Source organism: Balaenoptera acutorostrata, chromosome 9 (genome assembly GCF_949987535.1).
Source record: "Balaenoptera acutorostrata chromosome 9, mBalAcu1.1, whole genome shotgun sequence".
NCBI lineage: Eukaryota > Metazoa > Chordata > Mammalia > Artiodactyla > Balaenopteridae > Balaenoptera > Balaenoptera acutorostrata.
The window spans coordinates 331,348-348,410 of NC_080072.1; the positions used below are offsets into that span (position 1 = coordinate 331,348).

Sequence of the window (17,063 nt, forward strand, 5' to 3'; positions counted from 1 at the left end):
CTAAGATCCCTCAAGACAAGCAACATGGCCAAAAAAAAATTTTTTTTAATTTTTTTAAATTAAAAAAATAAAAGAATGTTGCCTGTAGCCTGAGATATACATAATATTTGAGCCTTGAGCCTTCCTCAAGGCTCTGCCTCCCAGGCTTGAACTTTAAAGGCATAACAATTTTTCATTCATAAAGAGATAAAAAGTTGCCGAACAGAGAATAACACTTGTCTTGTTGGAGGGTTATGGAAACATTGTGACCAGACCTACACAGGCAGCTGCAAGAACAAAGAATTTTCACATCCCCTCCAAGGTCTGGAAGAAGTTTGCAACAGCCAGCCGCACCCCCCTCCCCTTTTAGTATAAAAGAAACCCGAATTCTAACTCAGGGAAGGTGGTCCTTTGGGACACGAGTCTGTCATCTTCTCCATCTGCTGGCTTTCCAAATAAAGTCACTATTCCTTGTCCCAACCCCTCATGTCTTGATGTGTTGGCCTGTCGTGTGGTAAGCAGTATGAGATTGGACTCGGTAACAGTAAGAGTTGAAGTCAATAAGAGATTTCTAAGAGGTCAATTGTAGTTTGCGGTGACATTTGGAAGAGAAGAGAAACTGGCCTCAGGGAGGACCAGGGGTCTCCAGCATCATGGATGGGTCAGAATCTTTGATGACGGAGCCAGCCGTCTAAAAGACCACCCCCTTAGCAAAGCCCAGGAGATACAGATGAGGGTGATAGCTGTAGCTATAACCGAGTCCAAGCTCGCACGACAGGCCAGTGAGTTGAGAGACAAGGTGTTGGGGAAGAATAGCGACTTTATTCAGAAGACAGCAAACCGAGGAGATGGCAAACTAATATCCTAAAGAACCATCTTAATTCAGGCTTCTTTCATGCCAGGGAAGGCGGAAGCGTGCAGAGGTGAGGTCAGGAAGCAGAAGAGCCTGCAGCCCAACGTCTTTGTTCTTGGTCAGTTGACTCCGGTTCACATTAACCTGGTCTGGTCATGATGTTCCTTCAGGGAAAGATAAGACAAATGTTAATTTTTCTTGTTCATATTTCCTTATCACCATGGGGGTTTCTTTGAAAGGGGGCTGTCACATACACCCCAAGCTGTGGGCAAGATTCCTTTAGTGACTAACGTGTGTATGTGTAGGGCTGAGCAGAGGCTTATGACTCAGAGGTTACAGCAGCAGAAGGGGGGGATGTCCAGATTCCACAAACAAGAGGCAGGCAAGGGCTTAGTTCCTGAAGAACAAAGAATTCTGTCAGACTGTTGTGTACATCCCTTGAGGAGAAGCTATGACTCTGTTTTATCCTGAACTATTGTCATTACTTTTCTCATTTAACTGCTTTTCCTCTGTTTCTGCATTCCCTCACTTCCGTAATTAGGAACTGCCTGTCCCTGCTCTTTGGAACTCAGGGAGGGCCTGGGAGACCAAAGCCTTTTTCTACAAACAAGAAACAGGAGGACACAAAGGGGTTTTTGTACTTGGAAGGGCCCCACAGGACCCTGCTTAGTTTCAATCCCCCCTTTTCTTTGATACTCCTCTATCCTGAGGGGAACAAGGGGTGGGACAAGAAAAGGAGTAAAGTTCTGGATAGAGAGGTTCATCATAAAGTCTGCAGAGAAATTCGGTTTAAGGGGGACTTGGTTTCAATGCCAGAGTAAAGGAAAGAATAAGAAAGGGTTTTGCGTTTTAATTAGAGTATGAAACCTCGATCCAGCGTCTTGGGTGGCAGCCGCCGCTTCTCCTTGTCTGTTTGATCCTGAGGTCCCCAGGGTCTGCACAGGACCAGATGTCAGGTGGGACCTTCTTAGCTGTGAGATGTGTACCCAAGGCTCAGTACCTTCTAATTTTGCAGCAGTGTCAGTGGAGCACTTAGTAAGGTCACTTCCACCAACATCGAGGGCTGTCTTCCTCTGGTGAAGTTTCCAGAAGACCCGGTCATGAGGCTCCAGACTGAGCAACAGGATTCTTTGAATTGGGACTGGGAAAGCTTCTTTAAAGCGTTGACGAGAAGCTTGAGCATAAGACGTTGGAGACTTACAGTAGCTGATCACACTAGCGTGGGACAAGGGATCAGCAGAAGGTCGGATACCAACAGACGTCGGTCTGCCGGTGACTCGCTCCTGTGGAGTGAGTTTGTGTTTCCCGAAGGGGGTCCTATGAACAGTCAGTGAGACCTTAGGCCAGAGGAGTCCAGTAGGTTTGGCAAATTTAGACATTTGAGGATCCCTTTAGTTCTCTCAACTTTGCCTGATGATTGAGGGTGAGAGAGACAGTGATAATGATGCCAAAAACTCGGCCTCTGTGCACCGGTGCTGAATTGAGCCTCAAAGACAGAGCTTTGGGTGAAGTAGAAAAGAAGAGCTTTATTGCTTTGCCAGGTAAAGGGGGACACAGCGGGGCTGTGCCCCTCAAAACTTTGTGTCCCAGCTCAGGCGGATTTGGTGAGGGGTTTTATAGAAATGGTTCAAGGGCGGGGTTGCTGGTAAGGATCAGGGTGTGTGCAGGGCCTGCATTCCTTTCATCTGGCCTCAGGCGGTCTCCTGATGAGCTTCTCTGGTTCTCGAGGTTATCAAACTGTGACCTTCTCTGGAATGAAGAATGCTTCATCAAGCAGTGAACAGCTTCCATTTCTTGGGGGTTCTGGTTCTGCAGAAGAGCTCAAAGGTATTGTTCTGTGCATCCCTCGAGGTGGGACCAGGACCTGCCCCGAGGCTGCACTAGGGTTTCATGGTTACTCCTCCCCTCTCTGCATCCCCTCCCTCCCCTGATCAACTGAAGGCTTGAAGCTGCTTTTTGGAAATCAGGGAAGGTCAAGAAACGGGGGACACAGAAAGGCTGTCATGCCCAGGAACCCCATAGGGTCCTGCTCAGTTTCACTAATTCCAAGAAGTTTGCAAGGTTTTCGTTAAGGCTTCTGTGATTTTGTTAGCGACCCCAAGTTCCTGTGCCCGATGCATAGTGAAGACAAACAAACTGAAAAGTCGGAGTTTGGAGCAGAGAGAGGTTTATTTCAGGGCCCAGCAAGGAGATGGGTGGCTTGTGCCCACCCCCCAAACCTCAAACTCTCTGAAGGGTTGCAGCAAAGCATTTTTAAAGCCCAGGTGAGGGAAGGGGGTCGCAGCGTATGTGATCAGCTTCCGCACAGTTCTCTGATAGGTGGATGGTGAGGTCGCAGGGCGTAACATGATCCGTCCCGAGGCTCCAGGATGACTGGGGGCCCCGTGCTCCTGGTCACCATGTAGTTAACGTCTTCCGTTTGGTGGGGGTTTTCACATCTGTAAAACAGCTCAAGAATGTGCATCAGATACTGTTATGCAGGTACTTCAGAGAGGAGCTACAGCAGAGGATAGAGGGGAAGGGCCTGCCCCAGGGAGGCCCCATAGGGTCCTGCGCAGTTACAATTTGACTGGTGAAGTGGGTCCCTCAGTCACCGGAAACTGTGGAAGGTCCACCCCGAGTGGCGGAGAGACACATCCTCTAACAGTTTCTTTGTCACCGTGAGGGCATCACCCCCGCAGCAAGGGAAGGCTTCAGCCCTTCAGGAAACCATACAAGTGACAAGGAGAACGTTGATAAGCCTCCTGAGTGGCAGTTGAATGCATCCAGCTGCAGGTGTTCAAAGGGTTCAGAGGGAGGAGGTTTGAGGCCTCTGGGAACAAAAATAGTTTTCCCAGGTTATGCACCTGGCAGGTCAGACACTGATGGTAAAGTGTCTTCACAATTTTATAGATGCCTCTCCACCAATGCTTATTTATAATTTGAATCATATTAAATGCACTGTGGGGGCGAAGGAATGCAAAAGCTGAAAATGGGGTTTGCCAGGGAGCCGGGAAGAACCAAGAGGCCGTCTTGGGTTTCCCACAGCCCTGACTGTTCCCTTAATTCACAGCCATTGTTTATCCATCCTAATTTCTCTGATGCAGGAACAGATTGTTGCCATGTTACAAGGATATCGGGGTGAAAACAGTCTGGCAACAAAGGGCCGTTTTTTGCAGAAGCAGAATGACTTCATCCACGTGGTACCTCAGTCTTCACAGATGTTAAGCTGCTGCCTTTGCGCGGAGATCAGCTGGGGCATCCCCTGATACTCAGGGCCAGTCTTTCCAGTGGGAACCCTAATTTCGATGACAGCAACTTCATAAGATAGGAGAATAGCAGTAAGAAGGTCATTTACTTTCTGCCCATTTTTTATTGGAGTCCCAGAAGATGAAAGAAAATCCCTTTGTTTCCATAACATCCCCAAATTATGCGCGACCCCCAAGGGCACGCTGGCTGTCAGTATAAACATTGACAGTTTGTCCTTCTGAGAGCTGGTGTGCTCAGGTGAGGACGTGAAGCTCTGCCTGTTGGCTGATTCAGCTGGTGGGACGTTTCCGCTTTCCAGTAGGTCATCTAGGGTAGTAACAGCATAACCACCTTGAAAATCCCCTTTCTGGTTTCCACGGTATGGCCCACCAACAAACAAAAGTAGATCAGGATTGGTTAAAGGGGTGTCTCATGAACCAGGACGTGGTGTCACGAAATGGGACGTCATCACCCCACAGTCATGGGGGTCCCCTCGTCAGGCAGAGCAGTAACAAATCAGGATTAAGGATGGGGCAACATTTAAGAAGCAGATCGGGAGGTGGAAGCAGAGGGATCTCATAGGGGGTTAGTCTCCTTGCCGAGACATGTTGAGTCAATTCAGAGTTAAGACTTTGGACAGTGTGAGGAGTTTACAAATAAACGTCATTTCCTGGAGTCAAATCTGCTTCTACCAAATTTGCAGCTGCCAGGGAGTAGCCAGCGCTGAGTCAGGCTGTGAGGCCACAGGCCAGGGTATATGGCCGTTTCTGCCTGAGGCTCCCAGGGCCTGGCTCACTCTGCTGCACAAATAAGGCGAAAGGTTTGGGAGAGTTGGGTACCCAAGGGCGGGCGGTTCTCACTGCTCGTTTTAGCCTTAGAAAGGCCTGTTTACATTTATCTTCCCAGGGAAGGGGCTCGGGGACTGAAATGTAAGTTCATAAAGTAGGGAAGCAAATAGAGAAAACTTAGGAACCCACAGTCTACGATATCCAGCCAGGCCGAGAAGTTCATGAGGCTGCCCCTTCGTTGTGGGTCTACGAAGTACTTGGATTAGCTTCATTCTTTTCAGAGATAGCTGAATTCCTCAGTGCTTAAATGATGACTGAGGTGATGAACACTGTCTAGAGATCATTGTAATTCTCCCTTAGCAACTCTGTGTCCTTTTCCAGCCACCAGCTGCAGCAAATACATGGGGTCTTTTATGGACGGCTCTTCGGTAACCGAGCACAGCAGGTCGCCTGCATATTGTTAAAGGGGCCTGGAGGCCGCTTACATCGTGGTGGAGACACTGGGAGAAACCAGGAGGGGCCTTTGTGAACCTCTCAGGCACGACTGTCCAGGCCCATTGCTGATTGACTGTTCCAAGCAAAGGCAAACAGATATTGGCCTTTGGGGTCTGAGGGATGTGGAAGAAGGCTGACCAGAGGCCCACAGCAGTGAGCCATTTTGAATCCGGCAGAACATGCAGCAAAGGGTGTTCAGGTTCCGAACAACTGGGAGACGGGGTGTCACTGACTTGTCAATAGCGCTCAGACCCCAGGCAAGCTACCATCCCCATTGGTCAGGCTTCCAGACTGGCAGCTACAGGGCCTGGTACAGGAAGCCCCGGGCGGTTAAGTCTTCTACTAGGTGTGAGGCCTCCTATGGCCTGAGTCTTTAATTGACAGTGAGGTCATTGAAGGAGTGGTTTGGTTATGTCTCTAGGTTTGTATAGGCTCAGCCCTTTTTATTCTCCCAGTGTCCATATTGGAGGTAGCCTGCAGATCAGGGGGACTTTGTTGAACTTCGTCCTCTTCTGCGTCAAGGACAGAGTGAGAAGGCCATAAAAGATCCGGCTTAGGCTGGTCAGGAAACTATAAGGTGAGGCCTCCCCTGCGGGCCAATCAGTCCTTTCCACTTAGAAAGGAGGCCTCTGCCTCATAGGTTGACTGGCGCTGTGTCACACAGCAAAAAGGAGTGTTTTCAGTAAAAAGTCCCAGAGTCATGTGTACCGGTTGAGGTAGAATCTCTCTCTGACCCCGACATCTCACTATGGAAACTTGTTTTCACTCTGAGGGGTTTGTTGTCCTATGAGTGTAGGGCTTAAAGTAGAAACGGCAGCCCCAGTATCTACCAGAATTTGTCAAGGTTTCCCATTAATTTTTTTTTTTAATTTTTATTTATTTATTTATTTATTTATTTTTGGCTGTGTTGGGTCTTCATTTCTGTGCGAGGGCTTTCTCTAGTTGCGGCAAGCGGGGGCCACTCTTCATCGCGGTGCGTGGGCCTCTCACTATCGCGGCCTCTCTTGTTGCGGAGCACAGGCTCCAGACGCGCAGGCTCAGTAGTTGTGGCTCACGGGCCCAGCTGCTCCGCGGCATGTGGGATCTTCCCAGACCAGGGCTCGAGCCCGTGTCCCCTGCATTGGCAGGCATATTCTCAACCACTGCGCCACCAGGGAAGCCCTCCCATTAATTTTAATTGTAGTTTCCCCTTGGCTGTCTAAGGATATTTTCCTGGTAGCAGTTTACTGGAGGGTCCCTTGGGGCCCTGTCAGTCCTGGGAGGGGCCCATGTGGGGGGCCCCCCACATTGGGTCAGTTGAGTGGATATTGATGAATTTGCATAGGACCTTTGAGGACAGTCTTTTTCAATGATTACAAATGGAACATCACATCATCCTTGGGCCATCGTTTTGATGGCGGACCCCAAGGGTGTGATGTGAGGGCCGGGCATTATTTTCGGCTTCTGGCCTTGGAGCTGTTGTAGCTGTGCGGCCATTAGTTTGAAGGACCTTTGTTTATGACCTCGATCCAAAGTCCTTTCAAAGTGCTCAGCCGCAGTTACGAGTTCCGTCAGACGGGCGGCCTCCCCCGATCCTATTTTCTGCCTTTTAATCAACCCTCTGACCTCCTGGGATAATCCACTTACACGCAGGGCAGCCAGCGCAGGCTGGGCATCCTCGTTTACTGTATAGAAGCTGGGATGCCCTAGGAAGATCTTTCAGCTGCTACTGCATGAGCTTTGTCTGGTCCGTTAGAGGACCACGGATCTCGAATGTCGTCCTCGGGACTACGCCATTCTGCTTCCCAAATCCAGTTTGGGGCGTCCCTAGGGTCCTACCAACTCATGCACAAGCTGATAAAGATCTGGCAGCTGGGGTTAGAGGCTCCAGTAAGGACTCTAAACCCAAAAAACTTTGGGGGATCCTCCCTGGTTTAGGAAATTTTTAAACTCTGGCCCTCGGTTTGGTCTTTGACCAAAGAGTGAACGCTATCTGAGTAGGGACACCTGCAACCTCGGGCGGCTTTATTCTAAAAGGTACTTGTGTCAGAGTCTCGTCTGAGTGGAAAGTCCGTCCAGACAGAGGGTTAGTACAACGTAAGTGCCCAGGTGAAGGGGGAGGGGAAGGGGGAGGGGCACGCCAGTCCTGTCACCGTTCCAGGCACCTCTTGTGTCTTTAATTTTTCATTAGCCTCCTGTAACGAGGCTTTTAATGAAGCTATTTTAGAGTCTTGAAGACTTTCGGAGGCTTCTGTACACAAATTAAAATAGGTGTCCACCTGTTTGTGGGACTTGGGAACTCTTGCTCTGAAGCGCACCTCTTAAATGAATGATCTTATCTAGCTGGAATGTTCCCCATGATGGCCACTGTAATTCTAGGTTGCTTTTAGTAAGATCTTGCCATTTTTGTCGGTATTTATAGCTTCCGGGCCCATAGTTACTAGACGTGAAATCAGCGGGGGTTTGGGAAGGCCGGGCACCTGACTGTTCAGGGTCCAAGGACCCCGTGAGCTGAGGCTTCAGGTTTCTTGGAGCCAAACTAGTACCTCAAAGGGATGTACCGCTGGGCGGGGGACAGCGCATGTGACGCGGTGACCTTGCTGCTGGGAAGTTTTCTTGAGGTTGGCAGGTGACCCCGAGTTGATGGGGCCCGTCCTGTAACCAACTTATCCTAACATGCAGGTCCCTGGGTCTGGTAACAAGTGCACTAACAGCATTTAAGCGTTCAACTCTTGTTCACCAAGGTTTGCAGCTTTTTGGCCTCTGAGACCCCCATTAGCAGTAGCTTTTATCTACACGAAAGAAGACAAGTAAGCGTGTGCACCTTAACACACAAGCAGCAACCGAGGGCTGTGACTGCGTCCTGGCCAAGAGAAGGCCCTGCGTGCACCCACACGACTGCCCGGGGAACCCTGGCCTGGGGAGAGGGCTGCACCCGCAGACCTCAGTGAGGGGGCCTGCGGACTGGGGGCTCCACACGGGGGCTGTTCCACACAAAAACCTGGGACATGGGGTCTGAAAGCCCAGGGGCTTAGCTCCGGGCAGAACCGGCCGCCAGGGGACTTCCCTGGTGGTGCAGTGGTTACGACTTCACCTTGCAATGTAGGGGGTGCAGGTTCGATCTCCGGTTTGGGAGCTAAGATCCCACATGCCTCGGGACCAAAAAAACCTAAACAGAAAACAGAAGCAACGTTGTAACAAATTCAGTAAAGACTTTAAAAATGGTCCACATCCAAAAAATCTTTAAAAAAAAAAAAAAAAAAGAACCGGCTGCCAGCATGAGCTGTCCTGCCCCGTAGGCCAATTAAACCAGGGGCTTGACACAGAGAGCAGAGCTCAGAACCGAGAGGGGATGTACCCACGGCCCCTGGAAGACAGTGAACTCAAAAAGGGGTTCACGGTACAGTGACTGCCTTTCTCCTTGTCACCAAGGCTGCTGGAAATTTCCTTTGATCCCACCACTGCCACCAAAGCTGTTAAATAACAAAAATTCAGCTGGGTAAATTTGGGAACCTAATTGGCTTTATTAAGCAATTCATGAATCAGGCCACATCCCATCCAGCAATAGAAAGGAACTTCGTTATAGCTGCAGAAAGGGAACAAGAAAAAGGAAATTATTAAATTTTATTTATTTATTTATTTATGGCTGTGTTGGGTCTTCGTTTCTGTGCGAGGGCTTTCTCTAGTTGCGGCGAGCGGGGGCCACTCTTCATCGCGGTGCGCGGGCCTCTCACTATCGCGGCCTCTCTTGTTGCGGAGCACAGGCTCCAGACGCGCAGGCTCAGTAATTGTGGCTCACGGGCCTAGTTGCTCCGCGGCATGTGGGATCTTCCCGGACCAGGGCTCGAACCCATGTCCCCTGCATTGGCAGGCGGATTCTCAACCACTGCGCCACCTGGGAAGCCCCAAGAAAAAGGAAATTATTAGCAAAGAATGCATTTTTTAGGCAAGGTTGCCCTCTTAGGAGAACAGAAGAGGGTCTATCAGCAAATTTCCTCCTAGTGCTGGCCAGGAATTCCAGGTTGGCTGGTTAAATGTCACATTTCTGAGGAAGGTTGAAACGGCAATTAGGTTAGATGTTAAGTCTTGGTTTGCTGCCATGTAGCCTAACGTAGGTGCCTCCGTTTTAGGTTTGTTGACTCCTTTTTAACAGAGGTTATGAATTTTGGGCAGAAATACTACAGAAATGATGTTGGGACCTTCTCAGTATTATCATAACACGGAGCTCTTTGACATAGTTATAAAACATATCATATCATACTTATTGACAGTGGTTAAACCAAGCAGGATCCTGTGGGGTTCCTGGGCACAAAAGCCTTTCTGTGTCCCCCATTTCTTTACCTTCCCTGAGTTCTAAAGGGCAGATTCAAACAGTTGCTAATCAGGGAAGGGAGGGGATGCAGAGACAGGGGAGGAGCAGCCAAGAAACACTAGTGCAGCCTTGGGGCAGGTCCTGGTCCCACCTCAAGGGATGCACAGAACAATACCTTTGAGCTCTTCTGCAGAACTAAAACCCCCAAGAAATGGAAGATGTTAACTGCTTGATGAAGCATTCTTCATTCCAGAGAAGGTCACAGTTTGATAACCTTGAGAACCAGAGAAGCTCATCAGGAGACCGCCTGAGGCCAGATGAAAGGAGTGTAGGCCCTGCACACACCCTGATCCTTCTCAGCAACCCTGCCCTTGAATCACTGTTATAAAACTCCTCACCAAATCCACCTGAGTTGGGACACACAGTTTTGAGGGCATGAGCCTGCTGTGTCCCTCTTTACCTGGCAAAGCAATAAAGCTCTTCTTCTACTTCACCCAAAACTCTGTCTCCGAGATTTGATTCCACACCAGTGCACAGAGGCCGAGTTTTTGGCATCAGTGGTGCTGACCTTGGGCACTGGCTAAAGTGGTATCTACTAGGTGTCTCCATGCAAAATCACTGTTTTCTTTGTAGTTAATTAGTATATTGGGGAGATACTTCAAGACTGTGCAAAGCATGCTCCTTCTCCAACTTTCACCCACAAATTTAGTATCCATCAGCAGATCTTGCCTATGACAGTTATTACTATAATATTGCGTAACAGTGATTTTCTGTTTCTCTCTCTCCTTCGCCATTTGTTAATTAGAACCCTACTGTAAAGAAGAACTTCCCCTTATCCTCCATTTATTATTTAATCAATTGCTTGTTTAGATCATCAAGGACATAGGGACACTTGTTTTATTCTTGGCCTACAATCCAGTGACTCTCACTGTGCTATTGCCAATGTTGTCCCAGCTTTGACTACTACGGGCTCCTACTGTCTGTCAACAGCCCTTATCTGCTTTTGTTTGTGTTTTTGAGCACTTCCTTACGTTCTGGCACAAGACACTCTAGGCCCACCTTGGGGGTTCCCTGCCCCAGCCCTGGAATCGGTCATTTCTCCAGGGAGCCGAGTTCCTTTGTCAGAGAATGACTGCTCTTAGGAACCAAGATCCGGGGGCCCGTGTGCTCCTTGCCTCTGGGTGTCATAGCCTCTGGGCCCTCTCAGCAGAGATGGGAAATACACGTATGTGTACTAACCACACACACATCCTTTTCTCGGTGTCTTTCTGTGTGTAGGTTACAGACCACTAGTTTACACAGACCGCGGGACACCCACCCCACCCTGCAGGGCTCACGTCAAGCCTTCCTCCTTCCCTTCTCCTAACTTCTTTCTCCAACAGCAAGAAGGTCAGTTCTCATCTACAGAGATTTACGTATTTGTCCAGTTCTCACGTACAGATAAAATAGTTCCAGAAGTCCTAGACCACAGCCCTGAGGGAAGTCCTGTTACCACGTATTCACCGGCAGCCCTTTTTGTCGTCAGCCTTAAGGCTTCCTGTCAAATTCCTGTTACCACTCGACTTGGCTAGTTTTTCCTGCCCTGCCCTCCTTGGTGGAGCTCCTTCATCTGCACTAGACTCACTTCTGAGGCTCGGATCCCATTTTGGATGCTCCCCAGTCCTTATTGGTCCAAACTGCCTGTTTACTTTTGGGGTATGTGAAGCATTACTTTGGTTCCAGCAGTTGAATTTCCATAAAAAGATGTACTCAGTGGGGTCCACACCACCTTGTCTGTCCCTTCCTCACCCACCTAGCAGGTAACCAGTCTCTTCAGTTTCTGGCTCACGCTTCCTGTGTCTTTTTCCACAAATGAGCAGACGCACGCATATCATCTTCCTTCTTAAAAGAAAGGAAGCACTATAGGTGATCTTCTGTACTTTTCCGCTAAATGGTATGGGCTGGAAATCACACCCCCTCCATTTAGAGTGACCCTCCTTCTCGTCCTTCAGGGCCTGCACGCCAGTCTGGATGTACCTGTTTATCCTACCACTCTCTTAAGTATGGACATTTAAGTTGCTCCTAATGTTTTGTGATTAAACAATGTTGCAGTGAATCCCCTTTGCATATCTATTTCCCATTGTTTGAAGTGCATCTTCAGGGTAGATTCCTGAAAACAAGGGTTGCTTGGTCAAGGCTAAGTGCATATATATTTTTGTCAGGTCTCACCCAATTTCCCTTCAGGATTTACCATTTGTGCCGCCCCCCCCCCCCAGCGATATACAAGTGTGCTGGTTACCCTGCAGCTTCAACAAACGATTGGGTCATAATTTTAAATTTCTTGCCACTTTGATAGGTGAGAAGTGGGACCTCAGTCTTATATTAATTGCATTTCTCTAATGATGAGTGATTTCAATGTTTTTTCATATGTTGAGGGTTTATTTTTTTTAATATGAATTTTCTGCTCGTGTATTTTCTCCATTTTCCCTATTCAGCTTTTTAAGACTTCTTGACATGTTAGGGTTATTCGCCCCTTTCCTGGGCGTATGTTCCGAATATTTTCTCCCAATTTGTCAGTTGTTTGTACTTTGTATATGGCATTTTTGTCACACTTTAAAAACTGTTTATGTAGTCAAATTTATTCACCTTTTGTTCTTGTCTGGTTCTGTAAAAAACAAAGTTTGACTGAGCAAATCTGAAGCTCTAACTGGCTTTCTTTGGTGATTCATGAATTGGCAGCGTCTCATCCAGCAAGTACCAGGGCGCTCAGAGGAGCAGTACAAAACGGAAGGCTTTATAGGAAGGAGGGTGGGGCCAGGACATCTCTTCCTGGGGGGCGGGCGGGGGTACAGCAAGCTGCTCCTTCATCCTGTGGGGGTGGAGAGCACCCCCGGAGCAGATCACCTCCTCGGTGCCGACCAGGAAATTCCAGGCTGGCTGATTAAGATCACATTTCTGGGGAAGGCTGAAATGCAGTTAAGTCGGGTAGAAGGCTAGGTTTGGTATCATGGACTTTAGCACAAATGACCCCATTTTGGGCCTGTGCTTTTCCCTTTACCAGTTAGAAGGACTTCCTTTACCCTGAGATCAAAGAGGGATTCACCCGTTTTCTTCCAGCGTTTGTGTGGTTTCGGAGTTCAGTTCATCTGTACCCCATGCACTAGCTTCCTTCTGTGCTGGGCTTAGTCCTATTCCGTTCTTGAGGTCTGTCTCTGCTGCCCCAGCACCGCCCAGGTCTGATTATGGGGAATTATGTTAACCACATTTTTCAGTGTTCTGGGTCCATCCGGTGTGATGACTCAGTCAGATGGCTATGTCGGTAAACGGGCTGTTTTTCTTTCAAGTCTCCACTTCTTGCTATGGGGGAGCTGCTCCCATTTCCTGGGGATACTGGGGACGAGAGTGTGTGGGACTGACAGTCCTCCAGCCCTTCTGCCCGGCTGGGCCTCCTCCTCCCCAAAGCCTGGGGTCCAGGCAGGGGCATGATTCCTGGCGCCCAGCCTCTCTCAGTGCAGAAGGGGCAGGAAGCAACAGCCTGTGCTGTTTTGCCACCTGAAGTGACCACTGACCAGACGGTCTCCTCCACGGTCTCTCCTTTCTCCCTCAAACACCCCCAGTCTCTGCTGCTGGAGAATCTTGGGTTTTTCCTGGAAAATCTCTGCGAAGTGGAGAGAACCGTGTTCTAAATTGTGTGGCTGTAGATCTGGTGATGTGAAAATCATATTCGACCTAATAACTCTTGGGCCTTTTTAAAGGAGAGAGACTCTGGCTGTGTTGATTTAACCCTAGGTGGCTGACAAAACCCCAGGCAGGGAGAGGAAGGTGGGACAGAAGGTGCTCAGGGGACACCCTGGCCCCTCACCCTGCCAACTCCAGGCCTCGGACAGGCAGAGCCACGGAAGACCCCCAGAAGGACTTTCTTCTTTAAACTGAAGGGGAGCAGGTTTTGCCACCCCAAAATATCGATGCTGAAAACTCGGCCTCTGTGCACCAGTGCCGAATTGAATCCCAGAGACCGAGTTTTGGGTGAAGTAGAAGAGAATAGCTTTATTGCTTTGCCAGGCAAAGAGGGACACAGTGGGCTCACGCCCTCAAAACTGTTTTCCAGCCAGGGAGGATGTGGTGAGGAGTTTTATAGCAATGGTTCCAGGGCAGGGTTGCTGATAAGCATCAGGGTGTCTGCAGGGCTTGCACTCCTTTAATCTGGCCTTGGGTGGTGTCCTGAAGAGCTTTAAATGCAAAGTCCAGCAGATTCAGGAAAAGTGTGTTACCTCCCTCTCAACTGCCTAATTTACACTGGAGACCCGGAAGCTAGCTAAGAGATGTACTGCAGAGCAGCCTTTCTGCACCAACATCCTGCTGCCTGCCTTCCTCTGTACCCCGAGACCCCACCCCTCTCCTTGGCTCAGGAAGTTACCAAAGCCACAATCATGTGGCTGCCCTTTGGGTCTCATGTTTTTATGGGGCTCCTGTACGCACAAAATTTGTTTTTCTGCTGCTAACTTGTTTTATGTCAATTTAATTATTACACAAGCCGAAAACCCTAGAAGGGAAGAAGGGGAAAGTTTCCCTCTTGACACAACAAAGCAGCCTTTTTTGACCGTCAAAGCAACAAAGCCTAGACTGTGAGCTCCTGCTGCCAGGAAACTGCAAACTCAGGCTGGCTTCTGTGTCTGGAATCCATCCCGCCTTCCTGACTGCCAGCCCCCAGCCCCGGGGCCATAGACTCGCCCAGAGGAGTCGGGAAGTCACGTGACCTGTTTATCAGAAACTGCAACACAGAACTGATTTGTTTGAGATTGTTTTCCTTCCTAGTACTTGAGCTTGTTTGGACTTGAACTTAAGAATTGTAGTTCAATTTCTTTGAGGTTTATATTACTTCGGGAAAGGGTTAATTCTTGTACCGTAATTTCTCCTGGGATACTGGATATTGGGAAAAGATTTATACTCAAATTTGGGCTGTCACAGCGTCAGAGCCTCTATGCTGCCGTTGACCTGAAAGTGTAATTTCTGCTGCACTGAACGGGGTTAAGGGTAATCTGGGGTGGAAAGTAGGGTCCAATGGGAACTGGGGCCAGAATACAACGTGGAGTTAATCTGATGTACAGACTGTTCGCGTCCATGTCAGGGTATTAAGGAGGCAAAAGCCCCCGTCCACCAGCAGCCCCAGGAGGGTACCCACAGGGCTGCTGTTTGCAGGGAGGCCTGGCCCCGCCCTGATGGATGAGGCTTCTGAGCAGGGGCAGCCTGGTGGCGGGCTTAGCCTCAGGTCTAATTGGTTAAGAGAACAAAGGCCGGAGCCGGGGTGGGGGGGGGAGGGGGAGGGGTGGCTTGGGGGGAGGGGGGATTGCAGTAAAACCCTGGGTTGGAAGGTTTTTCTGTGAAGAATTGAAGGGTCTGAGATTTCACCCACCTTGCAAGCTGACAAGTGAACCCACCACAGTTTTAGAAAACATGGACCCCTGGGTCAGAGAGAAAGAACTTCCCTTCTCATAACAATTTCCAGGTGCCCCCCACAGGGGGCCTGGAGACCGGAGAGGAGGCCTGGGCAGAGGGAACCAGACACGTCTACACCACACCGGCACCACCTTTGCCCCAGGGACGACATTCCCCCCCCCCCCGCCCCATCTCCCCGCTCCCCTCACCACTGGCCCCTGGTCTAGGGAGTCGGGGTCCCCCGAATTCTCACTCCGCAGGCAGGTCTGCGGCTGGCCTGCAGGTTCGGGATCTAAGGTTCCGGGCAAGCTGGAGGAGCTGCCGTCCCACCGGGGAGGTTGGGGCGGTCTCATCCCCAAGGCTCAGACCTGAGGGGAAATGTCAGGGCCCCAGCCGTGGGCGCTTTTCTAATCTGGGCTCTGTCCCAGCAGCGTCACACGCTACCGCAGAGGCGATGTCCCCTCTCCCCGCCGCCCCCTTCCTCAGCAGGGTCCCGCGCAGAGCGGAGCGCTCCCACAAACCCACCCACGTGTCTCTCTACTTTCACCATTTCTCGGACACAAAGCTCTGCCGCCCGCAGGGCCCATCTGCCCCCAGTGCCCGCGCCCCTCCCGCTTCCGGCCGCAGCCCCTGCCTCCAGGCCTCCCGCGCTCCCCCGCCCCCGCGCGCCCCGTCACTTCGGGGAAATGGGAGGCTCGGAGGCTGCAACCAGGCCATCGACCCGCCAGCCCCGGGGTCCCCGCCCAGTCCCTGCGCCCCGCGCCCCCACCCCCGGTCCCCGTCTCCCCCCGCCCCCCGTCTCCCCTCCCCCCGCCCCCCGTCTCCCCCTCCCCCACGCCCCCCGTCTCCCCCCTCCCCCCCGCCCCGCCCGCCTCCGCCGCAGTCCCCGCCCCCGCGGCCAGCCCCGCTTCCTTGGATTCTCCGCCCCTTACCCGGGCCTGGAGCGGTCGGGGGTCACGGAGCTCCCCGAGGGACCCTCTCGACAACTACAGCCCCGCCGGCGGCCCCCGGGGCGCACCAGGAAACGTGTCGCCCCCTCCGAGGACACCACCCGAGCCGCCCGGACGACTCTGGCCGCCTCAGCCGCTCGCCGGGCGCAGACCCTCACCTCCTACCCCGGCCCCACCGGCTCCCGGAGAGAGGCGCCCGGCGGCCCTGCCCTCCGGCTGTGCGTGGGCCTGCGGCGCCACCTGGTGGCCGCGGGGACAGAACGCGGCTGCAGGGACAGCGGGGGGTGGGGGTGGGGGTGGGGGTGGGGGCAGCCGCCGGGAGAGGAGGCAGAGGGGACTTGCGGGACCCGGGTGCGGGGTCTGGTTTCAGCCCGCGGCTGCTGGCCCAGCGCAGATGGATTCCGACCGGCAGACACAGCCGGCGGAACGGTGGCTGGCCGAGCCCTGCCGCCGTGGGTCTGGGCCAGGGTCTGCGGGAGGGGACTGCTGATTTCCCCCAGGGAGCCGGCCAGGGAGGATGGACGCCCTCCCCCGCCAATGCGCTGGGGACCCACCGGGAGGAAGGACCAGGCCCTGCCCTCATGAAGCTTAAAGCAGGATATACATCAACTGTATCTCAATTTCCCCCACTACTCCCACCCACCGCGCCGCTTGCGCTTGCGGGATCTTAGTTGCCGGACTGGGGCTTGAACCCCGGCGCTCCACAGTGAAAGCGCGGAGTCCTAACCACTGGACCGCTAGGGAATTCCCTCTACCTCAATTTTTTAAATTAAAAAAAAAAAGTAAGCAGGATAATTTCAGGATTCGGTAAGGGCTAAGAAGCTCATGAAGCAGTGTGACGTAGAAAATGTGATGAGACGCAAGGGAGTGAGGGCGAGGTCAGTGAGAGCCAAGGAGGAAATTCCCTAAGGGACAAGCCTAGGGGAACATTCTGGCCAGAGGAGACAGCCGTGCAAGGGCCCTGGGGCACAGAAGGGCTGTAGTCCCTCCAGTGACGCGAATCCAGAGAAGCGGTCAGAGGCCAGATCTGGATGTGTGTGGGGGGGGGGGGTGACTCAGGAGGA

General features: G+C 51.5%; 1 long non-coding RNA gene across 1 annotated transcript; it reads right to left on the reverse strand.

The window, feature by feature from the left end:
* Positions 1–8,822: 8,822 nt before the first annotated feature.
* On the reverse strand, positions 8,823–16,262 carry LOC130708849 (uncharacterized). The gene is made up of 2 exons (XR_009009268.1): positions 15,982–16,262; positions 8,823–9,217 (listed from the first exon to the last, which is right to left on the reverse strand). It is a non-coding gene; the product is annotated as an uncharacterized LOC130708849 (long non-coding RNA).
* Positions 16,263–17,063: the final 801 nt, after the last annotated feature.